This window comes from Ovis aries, chromosome 11, assembly GCF_016772045.2.
Source record: "Ovis aries strain OAR_USU_Benz2616 breed Rambouillet chromosome 11, ARS-UI_Ramb_v3.0, whole genome shotgun sequence".
Taxonomy (NCBI): Eukaryota; Metazoa; Chordata; class Mammalia; order Artiodactyla; family Bovidae; genus Ovis; species Ovis aries.
In genome coordinates this window covers 6,219,207-6,241,905 of record NC_056064.1, presented here as the reverse complement: position 1 = coordinate 6,241,905, position 22,699 = coordinate 6,219,207, and the positions used below count along the sequence as shown (strand labels likewise).

Below are 22,699 nucleotides of genomic sequence, written 5' to 3'. Positions count from 1 at the left end.
GATCTGGTTTCTCTCAGTAGAGAGCAAAATTTTCTTGGTATGCTGCTGTTGATAACAGATCATATGATTTTCCTTGCCTTTAAGTAATCTGTATTTGCTTTTTAATTCTTTTGTCACTTGGTTAAGTGAATAAGCATTGTTTCACAGTAACCTGTGATCCTATTTGACCAAGTATTTTGGAATCTTTTTGATGTTTTTGACAAACACTGAATTCTATCTGAAGTTCTTTGACCTCCAGCGAAGTTTGAGATGATTCAGAGGAATCCTGAGGCATCACAGAGAGATTTTTAAAAAGCTAACTAGAATTATTTGTCATGAGAAAATTTACCCATTCCATCTTGTGTCACTTCCTTATCAAAGAGTAAGCTACTCTGGGCTTCTTGCTAGCCAATCGGAGCCCATTCTCTTATGAGAGCTGGGCCAGTTTATTCTGAGGCATCCACTTGAGAATGGAAGTGGAATTTGGGGGCTACATCTCTGACATTTTGTTCATAGGACCATGTTGTTTGTGTCTGAGTTTCAGTACTAGCACTGGCTGTTTGAGACATCTCTGGTCTCTGAGCTCTGAAGACAGCATGATCCTCTCTATTGCGCTGGCTTTGGCCATAGCAGAACATTAGTTGAGACTTTTCCCTTTCTGGGGAAAGAGACCTATGACCTTGGGAGATCATTTTTCATGATGTAATTTGTTCTCTTGATATTTGTGTATGAGTGATCCAATCTATTTTTCATCATGTAGTCCCTTAGGGTGTAATTTTGCAAAATGGATATCTTTAGTTATGCTCTCATGAATAAAAGAATGATCCTTTTTACTGTAATACTGTTTGACCTCAGTACTCTTGAATCTGGAGAACAAGAGTTCCTAATGGCTCTGCTATTGTATCAAAGTGAGCCTTTTGGAATTTGTGTGGCTTTTATCATGGGTGTGTGCATGAACGTCCTGTTCTCTCTTCCTGGTTTTGACTCTTGTTACGGGGAACTTGTAACGCAAACATTGATTCTTGTTCCTCTGAAAATAAGGCATGTGAATGTGAGTGAATGATATGTTTTATTGTCTATTACTGCTGTTTATTATGACTAAATTGAATATTTAATAGTTTTTTTTTAAGTTCTTTACTTATTTCATTTATTTAATCTGCATAAAGATCCTAGGAGGTAGGAAATATTATTACATTCATTTTGCAGGTGAGAAAACCAAGGTGCAGAGGAGTTAGGCAGATTCTCCAAGGTCACACATCTTGGAAGTTGCAGATAGACTGGCTCTAGTACCTGTTGTCTTTTTTTCAATTTTAATTTTTATTTTTACTTTATTTTTCTTTACAACACTGTATTGGTTTTGCCATACATTGACATGAATCAGCCATGGGTGTACATGAGTTAATAGTTTTAAAAAAATCCTGGAAAATTGCTAAGGTGGAACTCTTTGGATATTCTAAATCATGCTTTTGCACATGCGGATATAGGAAGCTAGTTTTCTAGAATGAATACACATTTCTCTTCTTGTGATTTTGAGATATAAATCAGCTACTTGAAACCTTAATCTAATCATTTATGATCCCAGAGAATGAGGGGGAAAGAGCCCTTTGTTATTTGGTATGTTAAATTACATGAGAAGCATTGTCAAATGAGTGATAAGCTTTTTCAGGTTATATTACATAGGCAAATGTTATTAATATGAAATATCTAAAACTTTTGTGTCCTGGTTATTGTAATCGAGTTTCTTTTTCTTTTTTTTTAGTAGAAAAATCACTTTATTTAAATGGAAAAAGCTACATTAAGATCTGTAAAGGGTATCAATATAATATTGTCTATACAGAAAAAAAATTCAGATGTGACTAGCAGCAAATAAAAGTTACACATTTTTCTACCTAGCACTGCAATTAATTCACATTGTAATAAAGTTAAGCCAAGTATAACAAAACCAAAACAGGTGTTTCTCCATAATCAGTACATTGAGAATTACAGTGTAAAGATCATTTCAGGTTTAAGAAATCTGCAGTCAATCTACAGAATACCCCAAGACAAGGGACACAGACAGTTAATTCATTTCATTATCAGCTGTTGGGTTTTTTCAATACTGTTCACAGAAAAAAAAATAACAAGTTGACATACATGTAGATAGAATATATTTAGTCTATACAGTAAAAAATACAAATTATAAAGTGAGCTAACAAAGAATGAAATCTGAATACATATTTATAAAACTGATGACATCTTAGATAACACGTACAGTATTTTTCACGTAAAAACATCTAGTTTCAGCAAAAACATAATTTGGTTGCTTTTCGGATGCATTGTAAGATCTTGTAAGCTGAAGATGGAGATGTCCAAGTATCTTAAAAACCATAATAAATGTCTTTCTCAATGCATACAAAATGATAAATGCTCTCATCACAGTCTCAAGAATATCTTTGGAAGTTTGTTTTGTCTTGCTTCAGAAATACATTTAAAATGGTAAAAAAAAAACAAAAACAAAAGATTTCATGGTACAGTGAAACAGTAAACAGTGCTCAATTTCCTGCTAATGTTGAAAAAAACCTAGATTTTACAGTACTCTGGTATACATGAAATTTTTTTTGACTTTACATTGCATATTTCTGAGTCCATTCTCTTGTGTGTCTGTTGTATTTTTCTTTGTCTGATTTATATATTTGTATGATATCTGGTACTAAGGGGTCATCTGGATTAGGGTCACAAACAGAGAACGTATGGACAATAAAACTGTTGATACAGTCAGAGCTGTTGACTGCTGTGACCTCAGGATATCAAGACAAATACTTCCATTACTGTTTATGTTTGGATGGTAAGTTTTTGTTGTGAAAGCAGCCTTTGATGGTTTAGAAGGATAGTCTGTCGGAAAATGTACAGTGAGAAAGAAGACTCCACCTTGATATGCGCTATCAGGAGGCCCCATAATAGTTGCTTGCTGGTGGAACAAGTCGTCTCCCACAGGTCCAGCCGAATAGTGAGCAGGTGGGTCACGCTGTAGACCCCTTAACTCTTTCTGAATCCGCTTCAGCCATGGGTCAGGGAGGGTGGCGGGCCTGCGGGAGAAGGCTGCGGGGCTCAAGGGTGTGGGGTCGGGGGGTGCTCGGATCGCCGGCTGCTCCTGCTCGGCTGGCTCAGCCGGGTGGGTCCCCGCTCGCTGCTGTCTGGCTCGCTCTCTTAATCAAGTTTCTCGATTGATTACATAGTAATTAGTTGACCTTCTCTGAGTTCCGAGGGGTAGATTCAATCTGTCCTTAAAAGAGAAGGAAGGGAACGCAGAAGCAAAGGAGCAGTCAAGAAACTATAGTGTAACTGTAGGTCAGGGTCCTAGTTCTTCCTAAAGGAATATACATTGCTTGCCACTTCCAGAGGGAACAAGAAAGCAGCAAGCTCAGGGGCTCAACAGGTTCCCAAGCATGGTTGCTTTTGCTCCCAGGGTGGTTTTTGAGGGTCTCCTTTGGTTCCCTCTTGTGACACTAGAACTGTTAAAACATAAACTGAGACATATTAAAAATAAACTTGAATCAGCATACAAACAACTGGACTCAAAGGAACTTCAGGGGTATACAAAATGAGAGGCTTTCTTAGGCAGAAGGGAGCAAGAATAGGAAGTTACATTAAGAAGAAAGCAAGTTGATGTGTGTTAAGTTTCTACAGTTGCGGCCAACTCTTTGCGATCTTATGGATCACAGCCAGCCAGGCTCCTCTGTCCATGGGATTCTCCAGGCATGAGTACTGGAGTGGGTTGCCACACCCTCCTCCAGGGGATCTTCCCTACCCAGGGATCATACCTGCATCTCTTATATTTCCTGAGTTGGTAGGCAGGTTCTTTATCACTAGCGCCACCTGGGAAGACCCAGGTTGGTTATCGTAATTTTTCTTTTCTTTAATCTATCAGGAAGATTAAGGCAATTCCTGATTGACTAGTTTGAGGTTACATTTCTGGGAGAGTCAAACCTGTATGTAAGTCTTGGTTTGGTAAGCGGAGTTTCGCATAAGTGACTCCATTTGGGGCTTGCTGTCTTGTTTTTAAGAGTGGTTAGCCATAGACTCTTAAAATATTACATATTTCCCTTACATAACTGATAGTCTCCCATTATCACAAACTGTGTACAGATTCCATGTCCTCTGTAATTCCCGGGTGGCATTAGTAATAAAGAACACATCTGCCAACGCAGGAGACGTAAGAGATGTGGGTTGGATCCCTTGGTTAGCAAGAGCCCCTGGAGAAGGAAATGGCAATCCCCTCCAGTATTCTTGCCTGGAGAATCCCATCGACAGAGAAGCCTGGTAGACTACAGTCCATAGCGTCGCAAAGAGTCAGACACAACGGAGTGACTTAGCAGGCAGAATTTGTTCACCTTTGTGAACTCCACTGCTTAGCACTGAACCTGGCACATCAGGTAGAGAACTTGCAAACTCACTCACATAGCATGCTGCCTCGTTGCGTTCCATTATTATATCTGATAAAATGGAGCACATATCATATGTATCCAAGCAGATATACATAAAAATGCATATACATACATTAGCAGTACAAATAATTTTTCTGAAGCCCTTCTATTTTGTTCGTTCTAAGCTCTGAGGACCTCAGTAAATAATGTGCTTTTGTGTTCTTAAGCATATATATATATATATATATATATATATATATATATATATATATATATATATATGGGCTTCCCAGGTTGTGCTAGTGGTAAAGAATCCACCTGCCAATGTGGGAGATGGAAGAGACATGGGTTTGATCCCTGCGTAGGGAAGATCCTGTGGAACAGGAAATGGCAACCCATTCCAGTATTCTTGCCTGGAAAATTTCATGGGCAGGGGAGCCTGGCGGGCTACAGGCCATGAGGTTGCAAACAGTCAGATGTGACTGAGTGTGTGCACATATGCACACACACACACACACACACATTTCTTCCTTGTAGTTGGGGAGGAGTTTCAAAAATTAAACTTTGGGAAAAGCAGACCTGCTTACATTTGATATGACTTCCCTGTTTCTCTACCGTTTCTGGCTCTTGCAGTGGCTCTGCTCTTACTGGATGCGTGATACAGTCACACTGGAAGGCGTACTGACAACAGCATGGGCCAGGAGCACCAGGGGTCATGCACATGGACATTCTCTCATCTCTCTTCTCTGGTTAAACTTCTGAGTCTGATGCTCTACTTTGGAAACTAGATTTGAGTGGGGGCTTCTCAGAGTGCTGCCTCACAGTGGGAAGGAAGGATTCATAGAACAGCCTTAGAGCGTCTTGGAGAGCATCCCCACACCATGCTGGAGGAATGCTGGAGATGGTGAACCGTGGGCGAATGAGCAGCTGTTAAGATTGAGTATGTCTCATCAGGTCACTACTCAGCCCCAAATCCTTCAAAACATACTGGCATTCTGGGTATAAAGTAAAAGTCCTTGCCGTGTCTCTAAGGATCTCCCACAGCCTCACCGCCTCCTTCTTCAGCCACATGTGAGATGCCTTCCTCCACTCTCATTACTCAGACCTACTGGCTTTCAGTTGTTCCTGCAACATGACGGGCTCTCCTGCTTGAGGGATTTTATGGAAATGATTCCTTCCATGTGGAATAGCTTTCTTCTTCAACACTCATCCAGCCAACTCCAACATGTTCTGCCCAACCCCTCAAACTTGGTTAGCCCCCTTTACTTGCCCCCTCTCACAACTCATAACCTTTTAACAGCTTACCTGCTGTGTCTTCACTGGATCATAGCTCTTTGAAGGTGGACCCCACATGTCTCCCTCATCCTAGGAGCTACCATGCTGTCCCCTGGCCAGATGGATGCCAGACCATTGAGAAATATCTGTGAAGTGAACACACATATCAAAGCACCTAAAGTCAATTCCCTGAGCCAGCTGGGTGGTGCTTCTGGAAACATGAGAATTAAATGGACTTTCCTGCTTTCTCTCTTTCAGCCCAGTAGGGAAGCAGGGGTTTTGAAGGGCAGGCCCTAGATATGAGGATGCTGGGTGTGAAATCTCAGCCAGAGAGCCAGGTCAAGAAATAGGAAACTGTGAAATAGGAACATTTTCAGGAAGTGACTCTCTGCTGGAATTTCTCATTTCCAAGGTGTTCATTAACTTTAAACTGTTATACAGTATGAATAATTCGCCTGTGGGAAAAGAAATTAACACTGACCGAAGTGCTACTTTCGTCATCAAAATTCTGAAATCCTGACTAATCTCAGCTGAATTCAGTCCAGACTGAGCCATTTCCATAATATTAAAATATAACCAGTAACCACACCAGCAAAACCACCCCTTAACAAATAAAGGATCTGGTGGTCTCAAGAAAAGACCAATCAGAAACTGAGGAATCTGTAACCCCTAAAATGATAGCGTGGGGAAGAATTTGGCTTGAATTAAACTCAGTTCAGTTCAGTTCAGTTCAGTCACTCAGTCGTGTCTGACTCTTTGCGACCCCATGGACTGCAGCACGCCAGGCTTCCCTGTCCTTCACCACCTCCTGGAAGGTGCTCAAACTCATGTCCATTTAGTCGGTGATGCCATCTAACCATCTCATCCTCTGTCGTCCCCTTCTCCTCCTGCTTTAGTAAACTTTCAAGTAGTATTTAACATAATCAAATCAAACCTCTCTGTCTGGATAGGTTTTGCAGAGGGAAAACACCCAGAGGGGTGTGTGTGGTCAGTCTTCTCCAGATCATTAAAGTCACTCATTAAGTACCATCTGAGTGCCTAATGCCAGCTTTACTCTTGGTTCAGAGGTTCTCAGTTTCCCACGTAATCTCATATATCAATACTGTATGGTTCTGTCTTCATTGTATTAGCAAGCACAAATGCGAATGGGTCTTCACTTTGCTAATTATAGCAAGCTCAATGACTTTTTTCAACTTCCTTATCTAAAAGCTCATTATTCTCAGTATTCTCAGAGTTCTTAGCAGATCATCAAACACTGCTTAAAAATATAGTTTCTATGACAGCATTTCATATTGATTCTCTGCTCAAACACTGTAATCCTAGTGCTTGGGTCTGAATGACTATACATAAAATGTCAACTTGACCTGTGTTATATGAGACATTTAGATTCAATTTACCTAAAATTCTAGCTGTATTACAAATGGTGATATTTTAATTATACATCTATGAAGTATTCACCTTTTTGCATTATTCTATCCATATGACCACAGTGACTGGCAGGGATTGACACATGGGTTAGCGGGAATCATGGGATAGTTTGGGATCAACTGGAAAGAAATGCTGTCTTTTTTGGACTCAGCAGGAACCTGGGAAGATGTAGGCCTGCCTTTGGCTCTTAGAAGACATCCTGCCATCAAACATGGCCCAGCATCACAGAAACCTTAGAGAACAGAGCTTATTCTTCATGTCACATTTGAGCCCTTGTACCAAATCCCTACCTGGGACCTCTGTACCCCTGGCCTTGCATGTGAGTGAGGCTGAGAGTCCATCTCATGTTCCAGTCCATGACAAGACCTCAAGATTCTGCTGTCTAAGGCTGTACCCAAGCTCTCCCTGTCACCAAACATGGCCCCTCAGGTGCTACTGGGGGCAAAGCAGCCACGGGGGACACAGACATCAAGGTGGCCACTGAAGGGACTGCAGGTGGACAGTCTTCCTCCTGGAATCATTGGTTTAGAGGAAGAGCAGTCAGGAATGATGAGCAATCATTTGAATGTGGAGATCTTAGAACAAGCTCATATTGACTGCCAGAACTCATTTGAACAAAGATTCTAAAAGGAGAGAAACAAACAAATAAAAATGTATACTTATTACTGAAGTAAAACTCAGTTATGATCTTTTAAATATAAAATAGCATTTTATCTGTTACATTTTAAAAAATGTGCTTGGATCACATTTGGACTTGCAAACCAAAGAGGCTTAACTTGATGCATTCTCACAGAAGGATCAAGGTAGGGAGGAGAGTGTAGACAGGACAGGTACAAGTCACTCTGTATTTATTTGGTATTCAATACACTTCCTTTTCCTGAGAGAAAACACATGGTCTGAGATATACCGTGAATAAACCCTCTGTTTCCACCTTTATGTCCTGAATTTTTATGCCCATTAATCGAGGTTTGTACTATCACAGTATTTAAAATTTTTCCCTGAGATTATTTTAAGGCTGTGCATTTTGTCACAGAATAGCTTCCCTTCTGAAGTTCAAGAGAAAAGTAGAAAAAGGGAAGTATTCTGGTGGTGAGAGAGGCAGATAACAGAATTACTGAAAAAAAGGTATAGAGTCAACCACAACACTAATTCTTATTTCCCTGACTATGAACTTTATCCTTTCAACATCTCCAAACATTCTAGCAAGGAAATTCGTTTCCTGCCTAAAAGAAAATTTATCTCAATGCTGTGTACAAAGCAGGTTAGCTCTTGCTAACCACCAGCATTATCATAATGCCTCAGTTTCTGTGAAAATGCAGAGCTGGAGTGCTGAAGAACTGATGCTTTTGAACTGTGGTGTTAGAGAAGACTCTTGAGAGTCCCTTGGACTGCAAAGAGATCCAACCAGTCCATCCTGAAGGAAATCAGTCCTGAATATTCATTGGAAGGATTGATGCTGAAGCTGATACTCCAATACTTTGGTCATCTGATGTGAGAAACTGACTCATTGGAAGAGACCCAAAAATGCTGGGAAAGATTGAAGGCAGGAAGAGAAGGCGACAACAGAGGATGAGATGTTTGGATCGTATCACCGACTCAATGGACGTGAGTTTGAATAAACTCCTGGAGTTGGTGGTGGACAGGGAGGCCTGGTATGCTGCAAAGAGTCAGTCACAAATGACTCACAAAGAGTCAGAAACAACTGAGCGACTGAACTGAACTGAGTGAGGTGTGGACAGACTTCTCCAGGGGCATATGGGAAAGAGAAAAACCCAGACATGAATGATAAGAAAACTATGTGCTTCGTCAAGACTGCACTGTTTTGCAAAATGGTTTGAAATCAAAACAGTTAATGATCCTCCCCAAGCAGGAGTGGGGAGAGACTTAGTGGATTATCATCTCAAGTCAGGTAAATCAAGTCAGCAAGGCAGAAGGCAAAAGGACATGAGTCTTCCAGTCCTGGTGCACTGAGTCAGCTATGAAGGCAGTGTAACTTCAGCCGGAATCACCCTCCTGTGTGGCAATGACTCACATTTGGGAAGGCACCTGCTAGCTGGGGTCAGCTTCTCGTAGGTGGTGCTATCAGTCCTCCAATCATGACCACCTTAGAGTGTCTCAGTGGAATGACCATGTTCCCTACTGAGGACTCCCCTTTTTAGAAATAAACAGGCAATGGTTTCCATAATCTGACCCACATTCAACAGTGGAGGAAGGCAGTGGGTCCTGGATGGGAAGACTGGGAAAGGAAGCCCAGAGTCAGGCAAACACACTCAAGGACAAGGTGCTGGTGAGTGTGTAGGCTTTTGAGGATGGAAAAGAGAAATGCAGGCTGAGCATTAGTGCTTGTGGCACTTCTGAGGGCAATAGTCCATGGACGTCATTCCACGGACATGAGGCTTGCAAATCTCTCTCTTAGATTCTCCTCCAGTGCTTTAGACAGGCATTCACCACATTTGTCAAGTAGGTGGGGATTTCATTCTGCAAATGAAAAGACACTGTCACTTCTATTCCCATATACCAATTGCTCCTGATTCTCAGGATGTGGTGAAGGTGAAGGAAGATGGCTAGGGAAATATATATGACAATAGGGCGCATGAGCAGATTTCTACAGAGTGTTGCTACAGATGATGACAAAAGGTAAGACGCTGCAAGGAGATCCAACCAGTCCATTCTGAAGGAGATCAACCCTGGGATTTCTTTGGAAGGAATGATGCTGAAGCTGAAGCTCCAGTACTTTGGCCACCTCATGCGAAGAGTTGACTCATTGGAAAAGACTGATGCTGGGAGGGATTGGGGGCAGGAGGAGAAGGGGATGACAGAAAATGAGATGGCTGGATGGTATCACTGACTCCATGGACGTGAGTCTGAGTGAACTCCGGGAGATGGTGATGGACCGGGAGGCATGGTGTGCTGCGATTCATGGGGTCACAAAGAGTTGGACACAACTGAGCAACTGAACTGAACTGAACTGAACTGGACTGAGGGCATAGGTAAGGCAGGCACCACTGTTGTAAAATCTTGCTGTATATTTTAGATTTGTCTAATAAAATGCTAAGGTATTTCTAAGACATCATTTTTTAAAAGGAAAATGAAAGCATGTAATGAGATTGGCTTGGACTAAGGGATGCTTCCAGAGAAATGAGAGAAAGAACTTGCTTTACCGAGTTAGAAAATGGCAAGAGTCGGGAGCATAAGGCAGGATATGTCATCCTTACTTAGTGTTGAACATGGTTCAAGACTTCCCGCAAATGTTCTATTTACCCCTCACTTCATGGCAAATAGATGGGGAAACAGTGGAAACAGTGTCAGACTTCATTTTTCTGGGCTCCAAGATCACTGCAGATGGTAATTGCAGCCATGAAGTTAAAAGACGCTTACTCCTTGGAAGGAAAGTTATGACCAACCTAGATAGCACATTAAAAAGCAGAGATATTACTTTGCCAACAAAGGTCTGTCTAGTCAAGGCTATAGTTTTTCCACTGGTGATGTATGGATGTGAGAGCTGGACTGTGAAGAAAGCTGAGCGCCCAAGAATTGATGCTTTTGAAATGTGGTGTTGGAGAAGACTCTTGAAAGTCCCTTGGGCTGCAAGGAGATCCAACCAGTCCATCCTAAAGGAGATCAGTCCTGGACTGATGTTGAAGCTGAAACTCCAATAGTTTAGCCACCTGATGCGAAGAACTGAATCATTTGAAAAGACCTTGATGCTGGGAAAGATTGAAGACAGGAGGAGAAGGGGATGGCAGTGGATGAGATGGTTGGATGGCATCACAGACTCAATGGATGTGGATTTGGGTGGACTCTGGGAGTTGGTGATGGACAGGGAGGCCTGGCGTGCTGTGGTTCAGGGGGTCACAAAGAGTCGGACATGATTGAGTGACTGAACTGAACTGAACTACAGAGTGGGAATATCCATCTCCATTCTTAGAAGGAAGAAATTGCTGGGTTACCTAGATTACATAGTCAGAAGCAGGGTGGAGGTTCAAAATACGATGTTTTACTCAAGTCTATGTGCTTTTTCACTCTCCCAAGGGATTGGTGAGTCCCCAGCCTGTAAGTAGGACCATGCAAAACAGACTGAATGGTGCCCATGCTTTCAGATCCTAGGCAGTCGCTAGTGATCTGGGCACCACTGAGTTCCTTTCTCCTTACCGAAAAAGAAAACAACAAGAACAAAGCCGGAGGCTTCCCCAGGCTTGGATACGGCCTGTTGTCTCCTAAGCCAGGTTGGCCTAACTCCTGCATAAGCAGATGCAGGGTCCACAGGCACCCTAATTTCTGCAAGGAACAGACTGTTATCTGGAGATTCCAGAGAGTGACCCTGGTGGGATCTCTGGGAGAAAGCAGATTCAAGCCAAAAATGTTTTGTCTTTTCTTCTAGCTTTTATCCTGGATGTCGGCAAACCTAGTCCTAATCAGAGTCAGTCAACCAAACTGATCATAAAACAGCTTCATAAGTCCTGCGAAGTGTATCTTTTCAGGTTGACAGCCCTACCTGCCTCCTGGAGTCTTCCCTTGGCAGCCCACTTGAGAGCCAGTTTGGAACTGAACAATTTAGGTTGTCGAAGTAAAACATGAAAACCAGAGAGGGGAAAAAGGACAATTCAGAAGGAGGGAAACTGTTCGAAAGATACAGGACAAACCCTGCAAACCTTTCACCTCTCTGGGCAGAAAGTAAGGAGGGAGGTAACACAGATTCAAGTGCACTCTCTCCTCTGCTCTGCCTTAAGGCACATTCTACCGCTGTTTATTGAATGCTTGTCATCAAAAAAGCAAAAGAGTTCCAGAAAAACATTTATTTCTGCTTTATTGACTATGCCAAAGCCTTTGGCTGTGTGGATCACAATAAACTGTGGAAAATTCTGAGAGAGATGGGAATATCAGACCACCTGACTTGCCTCTTGAGAAATCTGTATGCAGGTCAGGAAGCAACAGTTAGAACTGGACGTGGAACAACGGACTGGTTCCAAATAGGAAAAGGAGTACATCAAGGCTGTATATTGTCACCCTGCTTATTTAACTTCTATGCAGAATACATCATGAGAAACGCTGGGCTGGATGAAGCACAAGCTGGAATCAAGATTGCTGGGAGAAATATAAAAAACCTCAGATATGCAGATGACACCACCCTTATGGCAGAAAGTGAAGAAGAACTAAAGAGACTCTTGATGAAAGTGAAAGAAGGGAGTGAAAATGTTGGCTTAAAGCTCAACATTCAGAAAACCAAAATCATGGCATCCAGTCCTATCAGTTCATGGCAAATAGGTGGGGAAACAGTGAAACAGTGGCTGACTTTATTTTAGGGAGCTCTAAAATCCCTGCAGATGATGACTGCAGCCATGAAATTAAAAGACACTTACTCCTTGGAAGAAAAATTATGACCAACATAGATAGCATATTAAAAAGCAGAGACATTACTTTGCCAACAAAGGTCTGTCTAGTCTAGGCTATGGTTTTTCCTGTGGTCATGTATGGATGTGAGAGTTGGACTGTGAAGAAAGCTGAGCACCGAAGAATTGATGCTTTTGAACTGTGGTGTTGGAGAAGACTCTTGAGAGTCCCTTGGACTGCAAGGAGATCCAACCAGTCCATCCTGAAAGAAACTGGAAGTACTGATGTTGAAGCTGAAACTCCAGTACTTTAGCCACCTGATGCGAAGAGCTGACTTATTTGTAAAGACCCTGATGATGGGAAAGATTGAAGTCAGGGGGAGAAGGGGATGACAGAGGATGAGATAGTTGGATGCCATCACCGACTTAATGGACATGAGTAAACTCTGGGAGTTGGTGATGGACAGGGAGGCCTGGCATTCTTCAGTTCATGGGGTTGCAAAGAGTCAGACACGACCGAGTGACTGAACTGACTGACTGGCAAGTACTTGACACTTCGATATATCACTCATTTAATTATTTCTCTCATTAATTACGGAGAAGGCAATGGCACCCCAATCCATTACTCTTGCCTGGAAAATCCCATGGATGGAGGAGCCTAGTGGACTGTAGTCCACAGGGTCATGAAGAGTCGGACATGACTGAGCGACTTCACTTTTACTTTTCACTTTCATGAACTGGAGAAGGAAATGGCAACCCACTCCAGGGTTCTTGCCTGGAGAATCCCAGGGACGGGGGAGCCTGGTGGGCTGCCATCTATGGGGTCGCACAGAGTCAGACACGACTGGAGTGACTTAGCAGCAGCAGCAGCAGCTCATTAATTATCTCAGTTCTAAGAAGTTGATAAAATAGACCCCAGTTGATATACGATAAGTTGGAGACTCAGAAGAGTGAGGTGACATGTTCAAGGTGGCAGATTTACACGTCAGAACTATTGTTCAGATTTTGCTGTAGCCCCATAGCCACATCCATTCAGTCCAGTAAGTGGCCACAAGTGGCCCTCTCAGACTCTCTCCTGAGGCTGGAACTCAAGGAAAGCAGGTCCTCAGTCCCTGAGTTTTTGCTGAGAAGAGGTGTCTCCTCAGAGATGGTCCTACTAGCTCTCCTGCCCACGTGCAGGAGGCTGGTGTGTGCAGTATAAGATGAGCCTGAAGTGAGTTTCTAAGCCTTCTGATTCACTTGGATGTTCTGATTTCACCTGGACAATGCAAGGGTAAAGAGTGATCTGATCAGATTTAAACATCCACTTACATTTTACCCAAGCTTCTGGAGATAAATTGAGTCTCCCTTGTTTCTTTACACCATGTCCAGTCTCTAACCTCAGGGAATAAGCATCTTGCACTCTACATGCCGGCAGTCAATGTGGCCTTCACACGGGTGGCCTTGGCAGGTACCCCAACATGTGCCCTCTTTTTACCTTTGCTCCCCCTCTTGCCATTGCTCTGGATCTCCAGCCTCTGCTAGAACTGCCTCACCTGATCACACCTGACTTCTCTGGAAACTGTGGCTCAGAGGTACTCTGGGCCAGGAACACATGGATTTTCTGCTCATCAATGTCCAGCTATTGCTGCTGCCGCACATAGACACACTACACCACCAGTCAAAGCATAATATCAAGGCCAGCATGTCAGATGGGCAGAAGGAAAGCCCACAAGCCAGAAGCAAAGGGACATGATTCTGTTCCTCCACTTGGTATTTGCTCCCTTCAATTGTTACTTCACTTCATACCCTGTCTACCCACCTGCCCTGCAAAACCATGGCTCCTCCCACCTGGTGTTCTCATTTGAGAACATGCATTACCCACTTGTGAATGGTTCCTTGTTGACTTAATTATGTAGGAAAACTACTCCTTTCTCCAAGAAGGCAATGAGGTCTCAGAGGATTGTTCACTTATAAGCTGTGCGATCCTAGGTAAGTTACTCAACTTGGTGGAGGCTCTGGAGAGAGACTGGAGCAGAATTACACTCAATAAAAATGATGCCATTACTCTCTGTTCTCCCCCAAATCACTGACATCTATGCACAGAGGATGGTCAGACACAGCTGCTTACACCTGGTGGTCGCAGGAAGACACATGAATACCCAAATATTTAGTGGACTGATACCTCACTGGTTCTGATTCACCAAGGATAATAAAGCCATCTCATCTCATAAGGTCTTCACTGGTGGTTCCGAGGGTACAGACTCTGCATCCAATGCAGAAGACCCAGGTTCAATCCCTGGCCAGGAAGATCCCTGGAGAAGGAAATGGCCACCCACTCCAGTATGCTTGCCTGGAGAATTTCCTGGACAAAGGAGCCTGGCAGGCTACAGTCCATGGGGTTGCACAGAGTTGGACATGAGTGAGTAACTCACACTTTCACATTCATCTCCATAAACACTCACAGAACAACAACTGTGTCTATGGCACTAATACTGAGAAGACAATTTGACTTTAAGAAACAGCAGGAATCACATCTTACTGAGCCCTTACTATGTACACATATCATGCAGCATCAAATTTGATGCTGAAACTTTCCCTGTGAATTTGCCATAAGTATTCTTATTTTATGGATGACAAAACTGAGGCTCAGAAAAGTAAAGAAAGTTGCAGAAGATCCCACTGCCCAGCTGAAGTGACGGAACCTGAGTCTGAACCAGATGAGGCTCCACAATCTGGTGAGACTTCCTTTCATAGCTGCAGAGGGCTCAGCTCTTTAATGTGTTCATTAGACTGTCCCACCGCAGAGTTTTAGGTTTCATAGGGGAAAGAATCAATGCCTAAAACAATCCAAAAACTTCACTTTAAGTGTAACACAATTACATTACAATAGCCAAAACTACAGCCAGGGTCAGCTCGAAATCCCTGCAGCACCCACACCGGTCTTCTCCTCCCCTAGACTCTCTGCAGATAGTCCATTGTGTATATGTATGTGACCTATACGTATATACAAAGACTGAGAAACTCATTATGGGATTGTGTGGCACTGGGAAGCCAATGGAACAAACCATCAAGGAGTGCCAAGTGTCCACTCCTGAGAACACCTCCCTGCAGTGTTCCTGTGAGGTCAGAGAGGTGGGTTTGCTCTGGTCCAGATCACCTTCTCTGGACACAGCTGTACCTGGATCCACAACTGCCTCTGCCACAACTAGCAGTGAGACCCTGACAAGAACCTGAGCAGATTTGTGAACGTCCCTCTGCCTCAGATTCCTTCCCTGTCTGATGGGGATGATGGCTCCTATACTGCACAGGTGTTGGCAGGATGACAGAAAACCACATAAAATCGAAGAGATTAAGTAATGATGATTTCTTGAATTACCAACCACCTATATACAAACTCATTAGCAGTCTGTGCAAATTGTGCCAGAAATAGTCCCTTGTGGGGTCTGTAATCTAGCTGGACTAGGACTGATACATACACACAAAATCAGTTCAGTCGCTCAGTCATGTCTGACTCATTGTGACTCCATCGACTACAGCAAGCCAGGCTTCCCTGTCCATCACCAACTACTGGGGCCTGCTCAAACCCATGTCCATTGAGTCAGTGATGCCATCCAACCATCTCATCCTCCGCCGTCCCCTTCTCCTCCCGCCTTCAACCTTTCCAAGCATCAGGGTCTTTTCAAATGAGTCAGTTCTTTGCATCAGGTGGCCAAAGTATTGGAATTTCAGCTTCAGCATCATCCTTCCAATGAATATTTAGGACTGATTTCCTTTAGGATTGACCGGTTTGATCTCCTTATAGTCCAAGGGACTCGCTAGTGTCTTCTCCAACACCACAGTTCAAAAGCATCAATTCTTCAGTGCTCAGCTTTCTTTATGGTTCAACTCTCACATCCATACATGACTACTGGAAAAATCATAGCTTTGTCTATACAGAACTTTGTTGGCAAAGTAATGTCTCTGCTTTCTAATATGCTGGTTGGTCATAGCTTGTTTTTCCAAGGAGCAAGCATCTTTTAATTTCATGGCTGCAGTCACCATCTGCAGGGATTTTGGAGGCCAAGAAAGTAAAGTCTGTCACTCTTTCCACTGTTTCCCCACCTATTTGTCATGAAGAGATGGGACCAGATGCCATGATGTTAGCTTTTTGAATGTTGACTTTTAGGCTAGCTTTTTCACTCTTCTCTTTCACTTTCATCAAGAGGCTGTTTAGTTCCTCTTCACTCTCTGCCATAAGAGTGGCGTCATCTGCCTATCTGAGTTTATTGATATTTCTCCAGCAATCTTGATTCCAGCTTGTGCTTCATTCAGCTTTTTCGTTTATCCAATGGATGTTGCCTATCTGATCTCTGATTCCTCTACCTTTTCCAAATTCTGCTTGAACATCTGTATGTTCTTTGTTCATGTACAGTTGAAGCCTAGCTTATAGAATTTTGAACATTACTTTGCTAGTGTGTGAGATTAGTGCAATTGTGTGGTAGTTTAATCGTTCTTTGGAATTGCCTTTCTTTGGGATTGGAATGAAAACTGAAATTTTCTAGTCCTGTGGCCACTGTTGAGTTTAAAGTCAAGGCTATGGTTTTTCCTGTGGTCATGTATGGATGTGAGAGTTGGACTGTGAAGAAGGCTGAGCGCCGAAGAATTGATGCGTTTGAACTGTGGTGTTGGAGAAGACTCTTGAGGGTCCCTTGGACTACAAGGAGATCCAACCAGTCCATTCTGAAGGAGATCAACCCTGGGATTTCTTTGGAAGGAATGATGCTAAAGCTGCAACTCCAGTACTTTGGCCACCTCATGCGAAGAGTTGACTCATTGGAAAAGACTCTGATGCTGGGAGGGGTTGGGGGCAGGAGTAGAAGGGGACGACCCAGGATGAGATGGCTGGGTGGCATCACGGACTCGATGGATGTGAGTCTGAGTGAACTCCGGGAGCTGGTGATGGACAGGGAGGCCTGGCATGCTGCAATTCATGGGGTCTCAAAGAGTCGGACTGATCTGGCATATTGAATGTAGCACTTTCACAGCATCATCTTTTAGGATTTGAAATCGCTCTATGGGAATTCCATCACCTCCACTAGCTTTGTTCATAGTGATGCTTCCTAAGGCCCACTTGACTTCACATTCCAGGATGTCTGGGTCTAGGTGAGTGATCACACCATCGTGGTTATCTGGGTCATTAAGATCTTTTTGTATAGTTCTTCTGTGTATTCCTGGCACCTCTTCCTTCCAAGTATCTTCTGCTTCTGTTAGGTCCATACCATTTCTGTCCTTTATTGTGCCCACATTTGCATGAAATGTTCCCTTGCTAGCTCTAATTTTCTTGAAGAGATCTGTAGTCCTTCCCTTCCTATTGTTTTCCTCTGTTTCTTTGCATTGATTACTGAGCAAGGCTCTCTTCTCTCTCCTTTCTGTTCTTTGGAACTCTGCATTCAGATGAGTATGCACACAAAATACATGCAAACAATTCCCACAAACACGCCCCCACACGCCATCTCTTTTTAATGGACAATACACACAGACTTACAGAATGGTTGAGTTAGAAAATAGTCTAGCAATAATCCAGTACAGTGGTTCCAAAGTTTGGTTTAAATCACAGAGACTCTATTTAAAGGAAATTTTATGGAAATTCATTGTGTAAAACACTGAGCTGGTGTGATTGAAGAGAACAGTGGAGTTGAAATCTCCCCTGTCCCTGCCTATATTCCATCCCATCTGCCCACCCAGTAAATGTCCATCACACCTTCCTAGCCTGACCCTAAGGAAGCTTCACAGAACCCTGGAGCATCAGCTAAAACTTCCCACATCCATTCAACTGCTTCGTATCATAATCAATGAAAGTGAGCGGAAAAACACGCACACAATGTCCAGAGCCAGTATCTGTGGGGTAGGGTAGGAGGAGAGAGCTGGGAATGTGGGCATGAGTTCCAGCCCCCAGCTGGTTGCTTACCACCTGTCTGTGTAACTGTCACCTTACCTCTCTGGATTCCGGCTTTGTCTTCTATACATGGAGGGAATGTATTGAATACTTTTTATGAAAAGTTGTTTCCAAGCCCCCAGTACTGTGGCACAAAGATTTCCTAGAATAGTTCTCAAAAAATATGAGCTGCCTTCCCACAACTACAGATACTGCACATGGTCAGGCCCAGAAATCACACTCTGAGCTTTCTGAAAGTCACACAAGAAGGAACAGCTTTAGCAGATGCTTCTGAAAGAATCAGACAATGTTGTCCACCCTGCCGGACACACCACCATTGGGTGACAGCCACGGAGCACAGAAACACTTAGAAGGATGGGTAAAGATGAACCTTTGGAAAGGATGTATCTCTGATGAACTTGTGAGAAGGGCTCTCCACTTCCCAGTAGACCACTACCTCTCTGTTGCACTCTCTTTCATAAAATTCTAAGGAGAAAAAAAGAAGTTACTGCATCTGAAAGCTTCTGTGATTTCAATTACACAAGAAGCTTTGATATGATGAGTTTGTAGGGAACGATAAACCACTAACTTAGGCATAAAATATTAGAAAAAGGCAGACATTTATTATCACTGAAGGCTTGTGGCCCAGGGACAATGTCTAATAGATATAAAAACACATTAAAAGTAAAACAATCCAGGGACCTCTCTGGTTGGCCAGTGATTTAGACAATGCCTTCCAATGCAGGGAGTGTAGGTTTGATCCCTGGTCAAGGAGCTAGAATCCCACATGCCTCATGGCCAAAAAACCAAAACATAAAACAGAAATAATATTATAACACATTCAATCAAGACTTAAAAAAACAGTCTAACAAAACTTGCATTATATACCAAAACAATTTTCTTATGATGAGTAAAGCAAAATTAGGCATCCAAAAATGATTTTTTTGGTTGAAAAATCAGGGTAACCACCAGATGTCAGTAGAGTACCAACAGTGGCTCTGTTGTGCCCTTACTCCTCTCTTAAGACTTGACATATTACAGGCATCCTGGGACTAAGCCACCCAGTCTGGTGTGTTTAGTAGGGAAATAAAATTTCCACAGAGGTTAGTGTCCTTCCTGAACAGCTAGAAATTTCACTATGCTAACCCTAAATTTCTTGCCTCTTTCCCACGTTACTTTCTGTCACAGCTATAGGGGCCAAATCTCTTTAATATCTGCTGTGCTATTGCATGCAAATAGCATCAGTTTTTGGAGGGAGATAGCAAAGAAATGCTACGGAGTGCACAACCTCTGCCTTCAAGCTGTGTAGGAAGCTTCTGCTAAATCGCTTCTGTCATGTCTGACTCTGTGAGACCCCAGAGACGGCAGCCCACCAGGCTCCACTGTCCCTGGGATTCTCCAGGCAAGAACACTGGAGTGGGGTGCCATTTCCTTCTCCAATGCATGAAAGTGAAAAGTGAAAGTGAAGTCACTCAGTGGTGTCTGACTCTTCGCGACCCCATGGACTGCAGCCTACTAGGCTCCTCCATCCATGGGATTTTCCAGGCAAGAGTACTGGAGTGGGGTGCCATTGCCTTCTCCAAGGAAGCTTCTAGCTAACCATTTAGAGAAGGATCCAAGCCAAGGCTGCTGTAGGAACCAAGAGAGACCCTTGAGGAGATACTGACTGTGGAAATGTGTTAATTTAGCTTTTGAAAAAAAGAAAGCTATTAGAAGCAGATCACGGGATGAAGATTGCCAGCCCATTGGTATAAGAGGCTGAAGATGCCCTTGAAAGGAAGGGTAGTTGTCGGCATCGGTTGCTTTCGCCTGGTCTGCTATGACTCTCCCCTTCTTAGACTAGCATCTCATTCTCCTTCAGGGCGTCACCCTTCTCCTCCTTCTCCACTATGTGGGTTTAAGCAGGACTGACTTGGCATTAATCTCAGGACTGGGAAAATGAGCCAGACACGGTCACAGTGATCAGTTTAGGGAAGGCACCTGTGAAAAGAGGCTTGGCTTACCACCACTCTAGCATGTTTAGCAGAAAAATTGGCTTATTAAAGGCTTTCAAGGAGAAGGCGATGGAACCCCACTCCAGTACTCTTGCCTGGAAAATCCCACGGACGGAGGAGCCTGGTGGGCTGCAGTCCATGGGGTCATGAAGAGTTGGACACCACTGAGCGACTTCACTTTCACTTTTCACTTTCATGCATTGGAGAAGGAAATGGCAACCCACTCCAGGGTTCTTGCCTGGAGAATCCCAGGGACGGGGGAGCCTGGTGGGCTGCCGTCTATGGCGTCGCACAGAGTCGGACAGGACTGAAGTGACTTAGCAGCAAAGGCTTTCAGGTAGCTTACAGAAGATCTAGGAGGACCAAAGTTAGGTTCAGAACTTCAGGATTATTCCAGAGAAGCCAACCTACTGCTGCCTTGGACCATACTCTGTATTGTGGACTTCTGGTGTCGGGTATCACACATGAGAGGCTCTGCAAATGGCTACAGCACATGACTGAACCACAGCCAGTAGGGAGATGGACAGGGAATTTCTGGCTTTCCCCTTCAATAAGTGAGCATCACAATTAACCCTAACTAGTAAGACTTTCTAAAAATACTAAGAAACCCAAAACTATGACAAACGTCCCCAGTAAGTAAGTAAGTACATAATCCATGCTGAAGTTTTGAGAGCCAATCCTGGGACTCTGGCTGCCATCAATAGAATTGTTCTATTCCTCTGGGGTAACATACATTGGTAGAATGTAAGCCTGCATCTTCTGGTGACCTCTCTGCAATGACACAAGACTCTGCCTGAAAATCTGGTTAACACAGAAGAAAACAGTTGAGTTGGAGAAATGAAGTATTGGATTGTAGCTGACCTGGAAGCCAGACACCCATGGATTTTCAATGCCATGAGCCAATAAACTCCTTTTTTGACATTTGTAAGCTTTTATTTCTTGCAACCAAGATTCCTGACCACAGCAAGGGTCTGTCAGAATTTCTGTGCCTCTGGGCTAGCTGTGTATCTATTCCACTGCGACTGGGATGGCAGAGACCACTCCCTGCTATAAGTAGCAGGAAGATCCCTTATTTAATGCCTTTTATAACTAACTCTCCATCGGAGAAGGCAATGGCACCCCACTCCAGTACTCTTGCCTGGAAAATCCCATGGATGGAGGAGCATGGGGTCTTGAAGAGTCAGACACGACTGAGTGACTTCACTTTCACTTTTCACTTTCATGCATTGGAGAAGGAAGTTGCAACCCACTCCAGTGTTCTTGCCTGGAGACTCCCAGGGATGGGGGAGCCTGGTGGGCTGCCGTCTATGGGGTCGCACAGAGTCGGACACGACTGAAGCGACTTAGCAGCAGCAGTGGCATAACTCTCCATAATTTCTAGGGGAAATCTTAGAACTCTAGATTTTCTAGGGCCATTTTTCTAGATTTTCTAATAACTCTAGATTTTCTAGAAGCTCTGGATGCTCCTCCCAGCCTAGTTCCAGATTCTGGTACCCAACAACCTAACAGCACTCAACTACTCACCATTTAAAAAAAAAAATATTTCATGTTGTTTAATGCCTTCCTCACTTTAGTCATCTGTTCCCTAGGTCTAGAATGTTCTTATACCACTAGCCCCTCACCCTCTTACCTCCCCACATATATGTATCATTGTTGTCTCTAAAACTTGGATTCGATTTCGAAAACAAAGCTTGGGGACTATCTCCTCCAAGAAGACCTCCATGCCCAGCCAGGCACGTGGGATAAGAATGAATTTATAGTAAGGGCAAGCAGCCTTCAGAGCAAATCAGAGAGTAAATATGAGTATACAAAGAGCAAGCCCTGGAAGTTGTGAAGGCGTAGTTCAGCCCAGCACTCCAGACAGTTAAGCCAAAATTTAAAATGAAGTATAACACTGTAGAAATCAAACCTGTTGTTGTCTACTGGCTAAAGAAAATGACAATAGAGTCTACTCAATAACTGATTTTCAAAAGTTGCAAGTGTTACTCACCTTTAACAAATCCATCCCATTCGCCTATAGTTCCAGTTCGTATGTACATCTGCAGGTAGATCTGGTGGCAAATCCTCCAGAACACCAAAGGCCTTATACTCATAATGTCTAGTTGGCTATAGAAATAGAACAGGCAGATGCAGACTATTTATTTCCAAGCTGAGATTACACGGCGTACGAAAAACAGCTGGTCATGCAGCACCACTATGGCACACCTTCCCTATGGCTTTGATGACACAATGGTGAAAAAAAAAAAAACAGATAAGAATCCTACTTTCATAGGTCTTATGTTTGGCTTTAGGCATTACTTAAGTAGGACAAAAGAGGGTTCCCAGGTGGCTCAATGGTAAATAATCCACCTGACAATGTAGGAGACACAAGTTCAGTCCCTGGGTCAGGAAAAT

General features: G+C 43.3%; 1 pseudogene; it reads right to left on the bottom strand.

The window, feature by feature from the left end:
- Positions 1-2,171: 2,171 nt before the first annotated feature.
- Positions 2,172-22,398, bottom strand: LOC101122369 (ubiquitin-conjugating enzyme E2 D1-like; annotated as a pseudogene).
- Between the last annotated feature and the right edge of the window lie 301 nt (positions 22,399-22,699).